A 13,332-nucleotide genomic window follows, 5' to 3' on the forward strand; every position below is an offset into this window, starting at 1 on the left:
GGATGTTCCAAAAATACAACACTATATAAGGACCACAAAGAGAAATATTACAAAATAAATAGAAATTAGGGAATAGAATGCTGGGAATGAATTCATCCAATTTTACTGATGTTCAAATTTAGAATAACTTATAAATAGTTAGCCTTATAAGTCATTTTTAACGTATTGTCAGAATATCAATTTAAAAAAACACCACTGGGCTTTCATTTTGTTTCTTTATGTTTGTGTAGATTCACAGTTATCCAGGTCATGATCATTCACCAAGGTTGAATGGAGAAAACTGGACTCTTCTTGTTTGGTAAATTTGTCGGGTTTTATTTTTTGGGAGGGGAGGGGGTCTTCTGATGATATTCAACTAAGATTTGTTCAGCTATGCTGTTTGGCTAAGCAAATGTAGGTCAGAGCTACTGATAGTACTTCTGCCATGGAAAAGGCCTTGCAGGCCAAATCATGTTTAAATTGAACATCCAATAAAATTCATTTTCCGCACATGATACTTTCAAGCCAGACACGATAAAGATGCTGCGGAGGGGCTAAAGCAATCATTGGCAAGACCCCGCCCTATCTTGGCTCTTTGCTCATTTTGCATACCCACGCACACCATTCCAGCAGTTTTATATCTCCGATACCTCTTATGTCATCTCGGAAAAGTTAGTGAGAGTTATTGTTCGTGATTGCTACACCTACTTTAGTGTGTTATGAACCTTTTATTCACCATGTGCTATGATAATGAATTATGTAGTCTGTCTGCAGACAGTTTGGCATTATTTGCAAATGAGCATCTGTTCTCAATTGTCTTGTCTGGATGAATGATGGGTAATTAAAAATCAACAATGAAACAACTGCACATGAATTGAAGTGGGCCAATTTTTAGGTAAATAGTTAAGACGTTTGCAGTTGCATGGCAAACGTATTTGTATCAGTCCGTCACGTGCGCCTGGGGAAAGTGTCAATTGTTATTAGCTGCTGTCATGATGAGCCGCCGACCGGGTGCAGCAGTGGGACAGCTGTTCTTGGAAAGATAATATGACATCATAGAAAGACTCATCATTGACATCCTTCCTATCCAGCGGCGTGCAGCTTTGACATCTTTTATCTGACCGCATCAGACCTTCCTGTTTGAAAGAAAGCCTCCGTGCATTTTATTTGACGTGACACCCTGCGCCGTTATGCCTCGGCTTTGTGTAACCTCGTGAATATCAACTTCTCTGTCTTGCCTCGTCTTTCTGCTACCTCGGGGCTGCTAAAGAGTGAGGCCATGCTTCTGCCTCACGGAAGTAGCGACTGGGGAACAGCTGGTGGCAAATTGGAAGGCACCATTCCACTATGCGTTCAGAGGGGTGGCCTTGCTGTTTTGCAGACCAAAATTATCGTGGGGTATATTTTGCAAGTTGTATTTGTTGTTGTGCGGTGCTTGAGGATGACTTAGGGTTAGACGTTCTGGGAAGGACACACCTTAGTCTATTTAAGATTACTTAATTATTGAAATTAATTGGTACCGTTCTACCTTGCGCATTTGTGTAGCCTCGTCAGGAGTTGGCCCACTTTTCACATGGGAGGTCGGTTTGTAGGTTTTAAAAGATGTTCATGCATTTGCAGTTTCGAAGCAATTTGTTCCTTGTAATTCTGTTTTATTCCCATTCCACCGCTGGCGTCCTGCGCTCCAGGCTTATCCTGTATTGCACGAGCCAAGTAATCGTCAGGTTATCTGATGTGAAAGAAAGAATCCCAATAAAGCAAACGTCTTAGCATCAAATTATACTTGTGGTCTTTTTATTTGGTCTTCAGAGTGTGCGTGAGTTGCATCGATCGCCTTGCTTGTACAATACGAGATTCGGTGCTGCTGGAAGTAAAAGTAATTTCAGTCAATGTGTGAAGTCTTCATGTTCAATACATTCAGATTTGCCACAGAGGCAGTTGTGAGTATAGCGCCTCAAATTTGCAGGGATTTAAATATTCTTGTTTATATAGGGCAACAGTGCCTTCCGGCTGCTGTTCAGCGGAGAAGCTTAAATACACCTTTGTTTTTGGCTCTTTTTATTTGTTTGGTTTGTTACTTGGAGTGAGGAAGGGCAATCTGGAAATACTTCAATGTGCACATTTGAACCATTTGCACTGTTGAGTGGTGTGTTTCAGAATGAGGAGATGAAATAATTATCAGTCTTGCCAACAGGAAGGCGGGTACCCTGATGCGTTGTGCGGCAAAATAAGTTGGGCTGCTCTGCCATATGAATTCATTTGCATGTGGTGCCCTGGTTTCGTACCAGTTCTGCTGTTAACATTAATGAGGAGCATGTTCGTCTACAGGAATGTCTCAGCAGCAGCAGCAGCAGCAGGCGGGCGAGTCCCCCTTTGCACAGGAGTGCTGCTAATCGATTTTTCTGACTGTCACAGAGGTGTACGGGATGAAGAGGACAGCAGTGTTCATGCTGACTGCTGTGTTTATTTATTCATTAACAGGCGGTCTGTGTTCTCTCAGAGGACTCTTTGCACCCGCATACGCTATCACTCGGGTCTCAGGGTGGCGAAGTGCATCCACCTCTTCTCCGTTTGCAAGTGAGCGTGCGGGGGGGATGCCGAAAGTTGCAGGAAGGGTGGAGTCGACGTCTCCCCCAGAGAGGCGCGTTGTGCATCGATTGGTTTAGTAAGAGAATCTGCCGGCTTTTAGATGTGCTGCTTAATAAGAGTTGCTTGCTGAAAGTGGGATCACATCAACTGAACTCCACCCCAGAGGCCGCCTTGGTCTTGAAGGACTAGTTCACAGCGTATCAAAACATCCGCTTGAAGACGGTTGACAACATTTCATGAAAGGACTTGGGTCACACTCTATATGTTCTCGACGTGATCTGGTTTGGTTTTTAGACCAAGCTAAAAACATAGTTGTCTGTGAGGTATGTGATACCGCTGTGTCCCATCACCGAAAGGAGACCTTGATGGTCTCCCTTGAATAGATGAACATAGATGTTGCTATAGCAGCAGTTTTACCAGTACTGAATAGCCGTTTTTTGTGAAAAGAAGAGTAAAGAAATCCACAGATTATACTGTTAAATAATATGAGTCATGGTCGACTGTAGTTGTGAAATAACTCTTTTCTCAACCACAGTTCAACACCAGTTTGAGAATCTTTGCGACTGTCACGCTGCTCAACTGTGTAGTCCATATCCTCGACAAATTGCTCAAAACAGAATCTTTTCAGGAGTGTTTCCCTTGTATAGTTTGTGACAAATAATAATGAACTTTGTTGTGAATGATTCTTAATGGCAGGGGAGAATCTCTCTCACTGACCTCTTGTCCTTCTTGAAACTGCAGTTGAGACTGACTCAACAGCACATCTGTTGGATACAACCCAGTAGAGCACTCCATTTTTACACAATGAGTGAACAACTGCAATTCTTAACAATTGAGAGTGGCGCACTTTCTTATTCGGACTGACTCCAGAAACACTACCAAGTCTCAATGCAATAGTTTACTCGATGAACTGTGACTGGGGCTGCGAGGATTATTTGAAAAATTTGAATAATCCTGTGATTATGTTACTGCACTCACACATACCATTCAGGGTAGAAATGAGTTGGTGTGATGGCAGAAAGACTATTCAGATAGTAGCTAGACTAATCAATAGCATATTCGATTAGAAAAATATTCCAAAGCTGCAACCGTAAGTGTTACTGTCCATTCATCTTATTTTATGTTCTTCTGAGTAGCTCTTTCTCTGGATCTCTGAAGGAAGTCAGAGGTTTGTGAAACAAGCCATCTGGCGTGTCAGGTTAAGTGTCATACGCGTCACGTGTGAGCTTGCAACCCCAGCGGTCTCGTCTATTTGTTTCCGCCTATCTTTTAGCATGCAGCACAGCAGCAACATCACACAAACTGACTCTTCAGATCCTGTAGTGAGTCGGTAGTCTTGTCACAGCGTGGATATTGTGTGTTTTTGTTTTTTTCCCATCCCCTGCACGCTACCATAACTGTCAATCACAGTGGTGTGCCGAAAGCCTGCTTCAGAGGAGCACTGAGCTATTTTGGGAGGAAGCAGATTGTGTTAAGTCGGAAAGCAAAGTGACACAACTGGGGTGGAGATTTCTTGGTGCCTCAAAACTTTGAAATAGCTTTATTTAGTACTTCCCTCCCATGGCACCTTGCGGATTTGCACCTCACACCTTCTATCAGATAATGCTAGCGAGGAGACAAGTGCAACAAAATGCCATTCAACATATTAAAATCCGTACGTAGTAAATCCGATACATACTGACTAATTGAAAATATTAAAAAAACCTACAAAAAATGCCAAGCAAGCGTGTCATTGAGAAAATATCACAGACTATTTTTATCTGTTTTTGATGTGTTTTTAAATATATGCATCACACAGAAGAGCTGAGATCCCAAGAGGATTGGTTTTGTTGTGCTGTGCTCACACTTGCCCAACGAAAGCACCTGCTGTGTTTGTCGCTACATGAAGTCATTTGATCAAGAACAAGATAAGCTCTGTCGACATGCTAGCTGTCACCGAATCGACGCTAACCCAATTACGGGACCCTGCGCTAAACTAATTAGTAGGGTCTTGCGCTATGTATTAACACGTTAAGACCGGACGCATACACGCACATGTTTTCAGACACACATGCGCACACACATCTTATGATATCAATGTCATTTCCTCCATTGGTAGTCAGCAAGTGTGCGGCACTGATATAATATTGCTCACTTGCCAAATTTTACTGAGCCTTCCTTATGCTCTGCTGAAATGAAATCATGAAATATAATTTACAATGCAAGCTGTTGTATATTTATCGTCGGAATGATTACGGTGATTTAGTCTTCATCTGAAGAAAGAATATGACTCTTCATGAGCCGTGTTAAAGGAGCCATACATCAACTTTTTGGAGCTTTTAGCCATGTTCAAATGCTAATTCCTCACCAATAACAAAGTGGTGTTTGCTTTGTTTTGTTTTGTGAGTGGTCGAATGTGTGCACAGGTAAAATAAACTAAAGTGCTCAGGAGGGTGAAGGTGGATACAAAAAGGGCGCCTGTTCAAAAGTGAGGTTTTGTAATATAAAAAATGTGTCCAATAAAAATCACTGCATGACATTTTCCACCATTGCCCCTAAAACCTGTCCAACTAATTTGAAAAAAAAATATTTTATCGTATTTCATTAGGGTTCCTAAAATGTTGCAAACAGTTGCAAACAGTTTTGCTTGTTGCAAAGCAATTTTGAGCATGTTCAAAATTGCTTAACGACAAGAAAAACTCTTGACGACTATTAAAACTGATGGCGAATGTCTAGCAAACATCTTTGTGACTGTTTGCGACCGTGAACGAACCTTGATAGAAAATCAACATTCAGGCCTCGTGCAAACCCTCGCTAACCTTCACTGCTCAGCGAAATACAGGCTTTACAGGTCACAATAATGCTGTAAAGAGCTTTGAAAATATTTTTCTATATCTATTTTTTTCCATCACAAAACCAGGGGTGTGCAGACTTTTTATAACCACTGCAGGAGATTAGAAAGACTCACCTAACTAGGAGCCTACATGTTTGATTAAGCTGAAACCCGCACCGCTCTTTCACCCATCTCCGTGTATCTACGTGTGTATCGCAGTCGCAGAGAGCTTGAGCACCATCTCAGACGTGCACGTCGGTTACCATTTTAGAATTTACCCCAGGTAATGGTTTTTCCATAAGCCGCCATTGTTGACGATGACCGGCCTTTTATGCCTGAATCAAATCGATGGCGGAGCAGGGGAGCTTCATGGCGTCTGCACAGCCACGATAAGGCTTCACCTTTCACATGGAAATGGAATAGAAGAGTATTAGACAGTCATTTGGATAGCACAGGCCGCTGAAAATGTGGTAGCGAGGCAGTTTAGGGGTGTGTCTCATTTCCACTGAATAGCTTAGCGTTCGCACAGTGCTTGAGGTTGGTGCTGGTTGGAAATGCGCACGCCTAACGGACATCTTTGTTTCGTTTTGACGCACAGACTTAAAAGCAAGCTTGCAAGTGCAGAAAGCGACCCGTCGGAAACCAGCACTGTGGTGTAACTGTCAACCTACACCATTTGTATTCCTTTAAAATGCATTCGTGAAATATCTTTCCGTGCCAGTTTGTTTTTATCAATGTGTGTAAGCATGAGAGAGTGAGTCACAAACCCTAAAGATGAGGGAAAGAGCACCGTGGAAAATGGTTGTGCAGACTGTCGAGGTGTTTCAATTGGCTCCTAACACTTTTCCTCTGGGAAATATGGGCAGCAGAAGCACATACTGATAGAAGTGTCACAGACTGTCAGTCCTGGACGTGTACTTTTTATTTATTTATTTATTTATTTTGCTCGGTGCGAGTCAGAGAAAGAGGTCCAATAAATGTGCAAGGTGTGCAATCACACAGGTATGTGTATAGGAGAGTCGATTGAAGATTTTTATTGTGATATGGCGTTAAAATGAAATTCTTCCAGGACGTTTCCCTTCACAATACAAAGGATAAAATAATAATAATTAAAAACACCACCAGGTAAATAAATAAATGAGATTGTCGTGGCGGCCCAGTCAGATCCGATACTGGCCCCATATATTCATGATATAAGATAATGGATGGATGGAATTCTTTCAATTATTTCATATTATAGTGTATTATGTAAGCCTTTGAGAAATCACTACTTCCATGTGGTTAGCTGTTTTGATGTAATGCTTTTGTTCCGGTAAAATCTTTTGATCGCTCAACTACCAACTAATACTGGAAAATTGACTGACGTGTTCCAAAATTATGGCCAAGATTACAGTCACGATTCATTTTTTATCAATCTTGTAGTCATGATTGATAACGACAGTTATTGTTTGATGCATTCCTTTTCAATTGATAAATCACAGCGATTCATCAGTGCTTTGAAGTGATCCTGTTAGTTAAAGTGCACCCTGAACAAGTTGACCCCTCGGCAAGGCTGTGTGCATATGATATGAGTCTGGTCCTTTCTCAAGAGTTGCGTTCGCGTTTAAGAAAGTGTTTTTCTCGGTCACAGTGGACCGAGCAGCGGAGGATGCGCAGCTGTCTGCGAGAGAAGATAAGGGAGACAGATTCTTCCCATTTCTTCCCTCCGCTGTTTGATCCGCACCTCCTGCCTCATACCGCTTTGACTGCATGTTTATGACAGCCCCTTGTCTCCTCTCCCACTGCACGCTGTGAAATAGCACCGCTTCTTCTTTTTCTGTGATGTTGCATTACATTGGAAAGGCACGGAACACATGCAAGACACACCCTGCTCGCTCCCTTAAAGAGGTAAAGTGAGTGCGCCAGTATTCACAATGAATAATTGAGTTATGTGGCTGTGTGCAGAAATAGCAATCTTCCACACAAGTGTGAAAACATCAGTCGCAGAGCAAGACCTGGGAACAGCGCAGTTTGTGTCCGCTTCTAGTGCGTTTCAAATACAATCTCACCTTTTTTTTTAATGGCCAAGATGAATTTGCGTCAGGTATTTTCCGATTGATCGATGCCGCTCTCGCTGATGCTGTAATGAGAGTGAAGTCACTCTGCTTATATAACTGCGATAAAGTCACTATAAAATGGTTACATAAAGTTATAATGGCTAGGCTCAATATGCATTTTTCTAGCAGCATTTTCATGTGCTTTTCAGAATATGACAATGACATCTGCACTTGCATGCATCGCTTGATAAGAATAGAATACAAGGGACAAAAATGAATGACTAAAAAGGGATATCAGAACATTGTGAACCTGAATTAGCTCATAAAGTGCAGTCATTTATACATTTATATTTCAGTAGTCAGTATGTGAGTGGGTCGGTCCTCTGTATGAAATTATTTAAAATACACAATGAAATACAATTCAGGTAGTTTTGGTCTGTTTTGCCCAGCACTTGTATGTGCAATACTGTGTAGTGGGGTTGGTGGCAAAAGGTATCAGACCCAAGGGCAAGGGAGCAAGTTGGAAAAGTAGGAGTGCATACTCAAACAATTATTACAAAAAAAATAAAAAATAATAATTTAAATAATTAAACAATATATTTTGTGTATAGTTTTAAATGTGACATATCCTCACTCAAAACTATTAGTGGTGCTGCTGAAACAATTATTACAATAACAAACGCAATGGTGCGAACGTGTTCTGCATGCAAGCGTCTTTCTGAAGCCGAGTCCGCCATGCTGACCTGACCAAGCTGAGGGGGTAAGACCAGAACAAACTGACATGAGGGCCTACAGCCAAATTCCAACTGCAGCTCTACGTTGACGGCTTAACGGAATGCTTGCAAGTCAACGCCCTTCCAAAGCTTCAGTGAGGCAAAAATGTTAATGAAGCAAAAGAATTGTCCATCATGTTTTAGTTAACAGCATAGATTGATTGTGCCATTTTTACTCACAGGCACGCTTAAAAGAACTTCAAACCAGTTAATATTTAGGGCTCCATTTCCAAGTCTGGCACGAAGCGCCGTCTAAATCTGCTCAGGGATGGGTCTGGTGAGTGTTTACATTATCATACTCTAGTCATGCTGACACGAACAAAGACGAATGGCACACTTCTTCTACCATTATTCTAAATGACCCATTAAGTTGCTGTAATAAACTCGTTTTTCATAGAAGGTATAATATAGATTACACACCCCTATATATATATATCTATATATTATGTTTTGTTCCACAGTTTGTTCTCATATATCCATTGCTTCTAAAACTGTGACTAATAACATGTCAATGGTGTTTTTGCATCATTTGTTAGCATTAATCTAAGTAGGCCAGCCTTAAAGCAATATTATTTGGTGGTTTGAGAACACTTTGTTTTTGTGTAATTGTCTCTTTTTTTTTAGTTTGGAAAACTGACTTGAAGTCTCATTTGAATAATTGGTCAAAGTGGTGTTTATTGTAAAGCGAGTTTCGATGAGTTCACTGCCACCATCCAGCGCTGCTTGATGAGTCTGCTTGTAAGTCAAAGCAATAAAAAAAAAAAAAAAATCTGCCAAATATATCTCGAAAAACTTGTGAATCGGGTTGTGCAATTTACAAAAAAAAAGTGCTGTATGACTGACTAAATACTGCTCAGTCGGTTAATATGTAGCAGCAGCGGTGAGGTGGGGGCAGTCGGTTGGATTGGATGTGAATCAGACACATCCAGCTGTTGGCTCTAAATGACGAGAGCCGTGTTACAGGAGGGAAACGGAGGCAGATTAAAAGGCAATCCTACTCATCCAGCCCACACACGCTTACCCCCTCCACCACACACAGACACACACACACACTTTTGTATACTCCAGGCTGTGATGTAAAAGGCTGCTGCCATAAAAGGTAACAAACCTGGCTTTAGTTCCCAATATGGGCAGCATTAAGGCTGCCAGGAAGGGGGTTTGGTGATGGGAAGACAAAGTGATGATGAGAGCTTGTGGCAGAGCATGAAATCCAGTAGAAATGGTGTTTCCGATGATGGAGTGTGCATGAGTGTGTGCGGTAGGGCTGCACAATTCACCAAATGTTCCTGGCTGCCACAATTAAATGAGCCTGATTGTCGGCAAGATTTGGATTTTAAATTATTTGTTCAATTAATTTGGCTTTCTCAACAAGTAGTCAGCCGACCACAAGGGCTGAACGCATGGTTAGGGCTTCATTAAGCTGCCTAAACAATAATCAAGTGCATCCTGCAGCTTCGCAAACGTACATAATAACCTGCATTTCTAATGCCCCCTTACTTGCCAGAGTAAGAAGTGAAGCCACCGGGGGCCATCTTACGTTGCCACTGTTTAAGCGCATCTAACTTGAATGCGTTGATTTCTCTTTGGCATTTCTCTTTGCCATCCCCGACAGCCAGCAATGTTTGCTCTCACTTCAGACAGGGATCCTGGTGTATGTCACTGATAACTGTGTTTTCAGGGGGGAAAAAGAGAAAATAAGTCAGGGGCAACGCAGAATGGCTGCCCTGTACCTTCAGTGCAGTGCTTTAAGACAAACTCTAAGCTGTCAGCACGAGTCAGCAGCCGCTCTCTCGCGTGGCTGTCACCAGCGTAGGCACGGAAGCATTTAAGTGAATCGAAATGCGCAATATGATGTTTCACCTTCAAGAGGCCAAACTTTTGTGCAGCCTGCAGAGCGAGACAAAATGTCTGGGAGAATATGTCCACCACCAGATTTGACAGAATGCCCTCATTTCAAGGTGGCTCGGCCCAGAGTGTGTATACTTGAAGGTGCACAAACTTAATGAATAACTCATAGATACTCATAATTACCATACTGATCCGAATAATTGTGCTAATCATTTCGTCCCTAGCTAAACAAGATTGCAACCTCTTGGGCTTTGCTCCGTCTGTTGTCAGCCCAATTTGAAGATTTTTATTTTTTTTTACAAGGAAATCCTGATGATTCAGCGCTGCAAAGACAAGTCTGGCTGCACTTGTGGCGGTGTTAAAACCCGTGACAGAGTGAGGTCTCTGTGGATCATGTGAAATCCCATTTGAATGTTTCTCTAATTTGCAGCTAAGAGATTAAGCCCTTCGTGCTTCTCTTACGTCTGTCTCGCTCGTTCTTTTGTTCCGGCGTCTCTCGTCTCCCGTTTTCCTTCTGACTTGTCTTTTTCTTGCTGTGACTTTTTCTCCCCACCTCGCTTCTCCTCTTTTTGGCGCTAGCTGAGGGATTGGGAGGGTTCCTCCAAATTGGCACACAGATGAATAATGCATCTAAAGCAAAGGCGGAGAGCTGGGGTTTGATGTATCCGTCAGATTCTTCCTCTGTTTTACACTTAATGTTGCGAGTTTGCCTGACGCTTTGGAGGCCAAAACAGATGTTTATTGTTTTGTTTTTTGGACCGTTTCTTTCATTTCTTGTCACCTCCGTCCGGAAACCTTTCATGACTGTGACCGATGTGGTTTATCATACGACCTTCGCACTGTTGCTTTTTGAAGCCGCATTGTGCAGACAGAATACGTCTGAGTAATTTTGTTTTCCTCCTCACTAGACGCCCAAACAGCGTCGTTGAAAAATATACTGCATTTGTGAAAATAAGCTTGCAGCAGCGTCGTCATTAAAGTAATGAGAAGGAAGTTAACGCGGAAATGTACCATAAACACGGTGAGGGAGGCAAAGAGAGCTCCCCAATCCCTTAAGAATAAATCTTAAATCCTGAGTGTTGCTTCTGACTCATTCTGGTTAATTAAGCCAAGCCAAGTGAGAGGAAAATGGAAAACGGGGTCTCGGCTTGCTTACTGTATGTTGCGAGGATCACCGCTGTACTGTAGTGAAGGCTCACAAAATTCCTCAATGGAACTGACCACTTTGCACTCAATGAAAGCAAGAAAGTTTCTCTCTGCTATTTGTATTACTCTGACCATCACAACCCCCCACTTGCCCCTAATTCAGCATCATGGCTTGCTTTCCTCATCATCATCCAGCTTCATTTGTAATTGATGCTATTAGTAGGCCCCACACTTGCCTGCAGTAAAAATTCACACACACACACCAAAATAATTCAATGGAGAAACCTTTTGGGATCTTCTCTGCGCTTTGCGACGTAGGATGAGGCAAACGAGTGAAATGTCAGAATTTGGCGCGGCTCTAAAAATAAAACAACACAAGGGGTTGCCTTTGGAGGACTTTGCAGGCTCACAATTGGGGTTTGGGACAGATAAGACAAACAATTGTTTACAGCCAACAGCAACCACAGCAGCACTGCCAAATGTCCTCTCCTGAGAGTTGCATTCCGTGGATTTTACTAATGTTTGCATAAAGTTTCCTCCAAGTCCCCTTAACACTACATTTTTTGACTGCCTTGAAAGATTTCTTCTGCATATGGCAGAGAAACGAAGATCTTTAAATGAACAAAAAGAGCGTCACGATGATTTAAGTGCAGTCTTATGTAACATACAGTATAAATCCATAATTTATTCACGCACACATTCCATGATCATATCTGACAGGTTAGCATTTAACGCAATAACATTCTATCCATGGAGTAAAAAAAAAACACAATAAATGGTATACGATTTTCATACATTATGCATGTGACCAGCCCACGACCCTTGTGAGGACAAGAATTTCATATAAAAGATGGACTGATGCTTGTGACCATGAAATGAAAGAGGCTGCAGTGAAGGCATAGAAAACATTTCAAACGAAGAATACAACAGTCGGTTAATAATTAATTATTAAAATGTACTTTAATTAATATTTGTTCCAATACTTTTGCTCACTTGAAAAGTTGGTGGCTTCAAACAAAAGGCGCTCTGTCCTGAGTTCAACATATCTCGATGTAATTCCAAACAGTCGGATATCCACCTTCTGATCTGAAATCTGAATGGCTTTGCTAGACAACAAAAATTCCTACACTTTCGAAGGATACTGTATATAATCATTTTAAAAATTAGCAACTGGAACAAAATAAATTCTACTACTCCTGTGACTCCTACTACTGCATAGTAATGTAAGCAGGGTCTATTTTGGTTGTCCGCTTGGATAAACAAATATGTTTCTTTACCCAATAAAGGACGATGTTTTGACATCATTTTCATTGCGTATTTATGTCGTCGTGCCAGGCATTCTGCAGTAGGGACTTGACACACAAGAACATAGAGCGTTTCTTCAGGACTATTTTCAGCACAACAATAAAGAACATTCACCCGCGTTTGTTCGCTGCTCAGTTTTTCACTGCAGCAAGGCGGGCAAGTGGATTTTATTTAGTTAAAAAACAAAACAAAAAAAACGTCACTATTCATTCCAATGAAGGACGTGTCATTCAGCGTGCTAACGAGATGTAAGGATGTATTTGTGACATGTTTTGATGTGAGGTTTTGGCAAAGGGTGACATTGAGAATAAGCTCTGAAAAGTTGACGCTGGGGATCATGGTGGGATTTTTTGCCCAACTGAATGGAAATAGCCTTCATTCAAATGTGCTTATGAGGATGATGGCATATGTTTTGAAGACCATCACAGAATCAATCTTGTTTTGTTATAAATGATGGGTCCAGGACAAATTGTTTTTAAGGTTCACAGTGTGATGTGGCACTTTGTGAAAGGTCATTCTGGGATGGACTTCATTTCGAAGTGCTAAAGGTCTTATTCTACAGCAGTTGTGTGTTGGCTCAGCTTAGATAGGCATTGCCGCTGATGGCAAAAATGCATTAAGCCACAATGCCCCCCCCCCACCCCACCCCCACTGCCTCTCTCTCTTGTCCCTCATGATTATTATTTTTGTTTTGCCTTCTCGGTTTGCAATTGCTTCATGTTCTAGATGCAAAGAGCAGCAAAATACAAGTTGATATTTCATCTCCCTTGGATGAGGAATCACATTTGTATGTTATTGCGGTGCATTGGGGACATTAACATTCATTCAGTGGTGATTTTAGTGA

At 41.7% G+C, this 13,332-nt stretch overlaps 1 protein-coding gene across 3 annotated transcripts in view; it reads left to right on the top strand.

The window, feature by feature from the left end:
* Positions 1–13,332, top strand: part of LOC119139736 — a 30,491-nt gene that overhangs the window by 3,535 nt on the left and 13,624 nt on the right. Inside the window, exon 1 of one of the 3 annotated variants that reach the window (XM_037280696.1) lies at positions 8,380–8,466. The exons of the other annotated variants lie outside the window; for them this stretch is intronic. The gene's annotated coding sequence lies outside the window, so the exon portion shown is untranslated. Of the gene's footprint in view, positions 1–8,379; positions 8,467–13,332 lie in introns of those variants that run through there. 3 annotated transcript variants of the gene reach the window in all.

This window comes from Syngnathus acus, chromosome 2, assembly GCF_901709675.1.
Source record: "Syngnathus acus chromosome 2, fSynAcu1.2, whole genome shotgun sequence".
NCBI classification, from domain to species: Eukaryota; Metazoa; Chordata; class Actinopteri; order Syngnathiformes; family Syngnathidae; genus Syngnathus; species Syngnathus acus.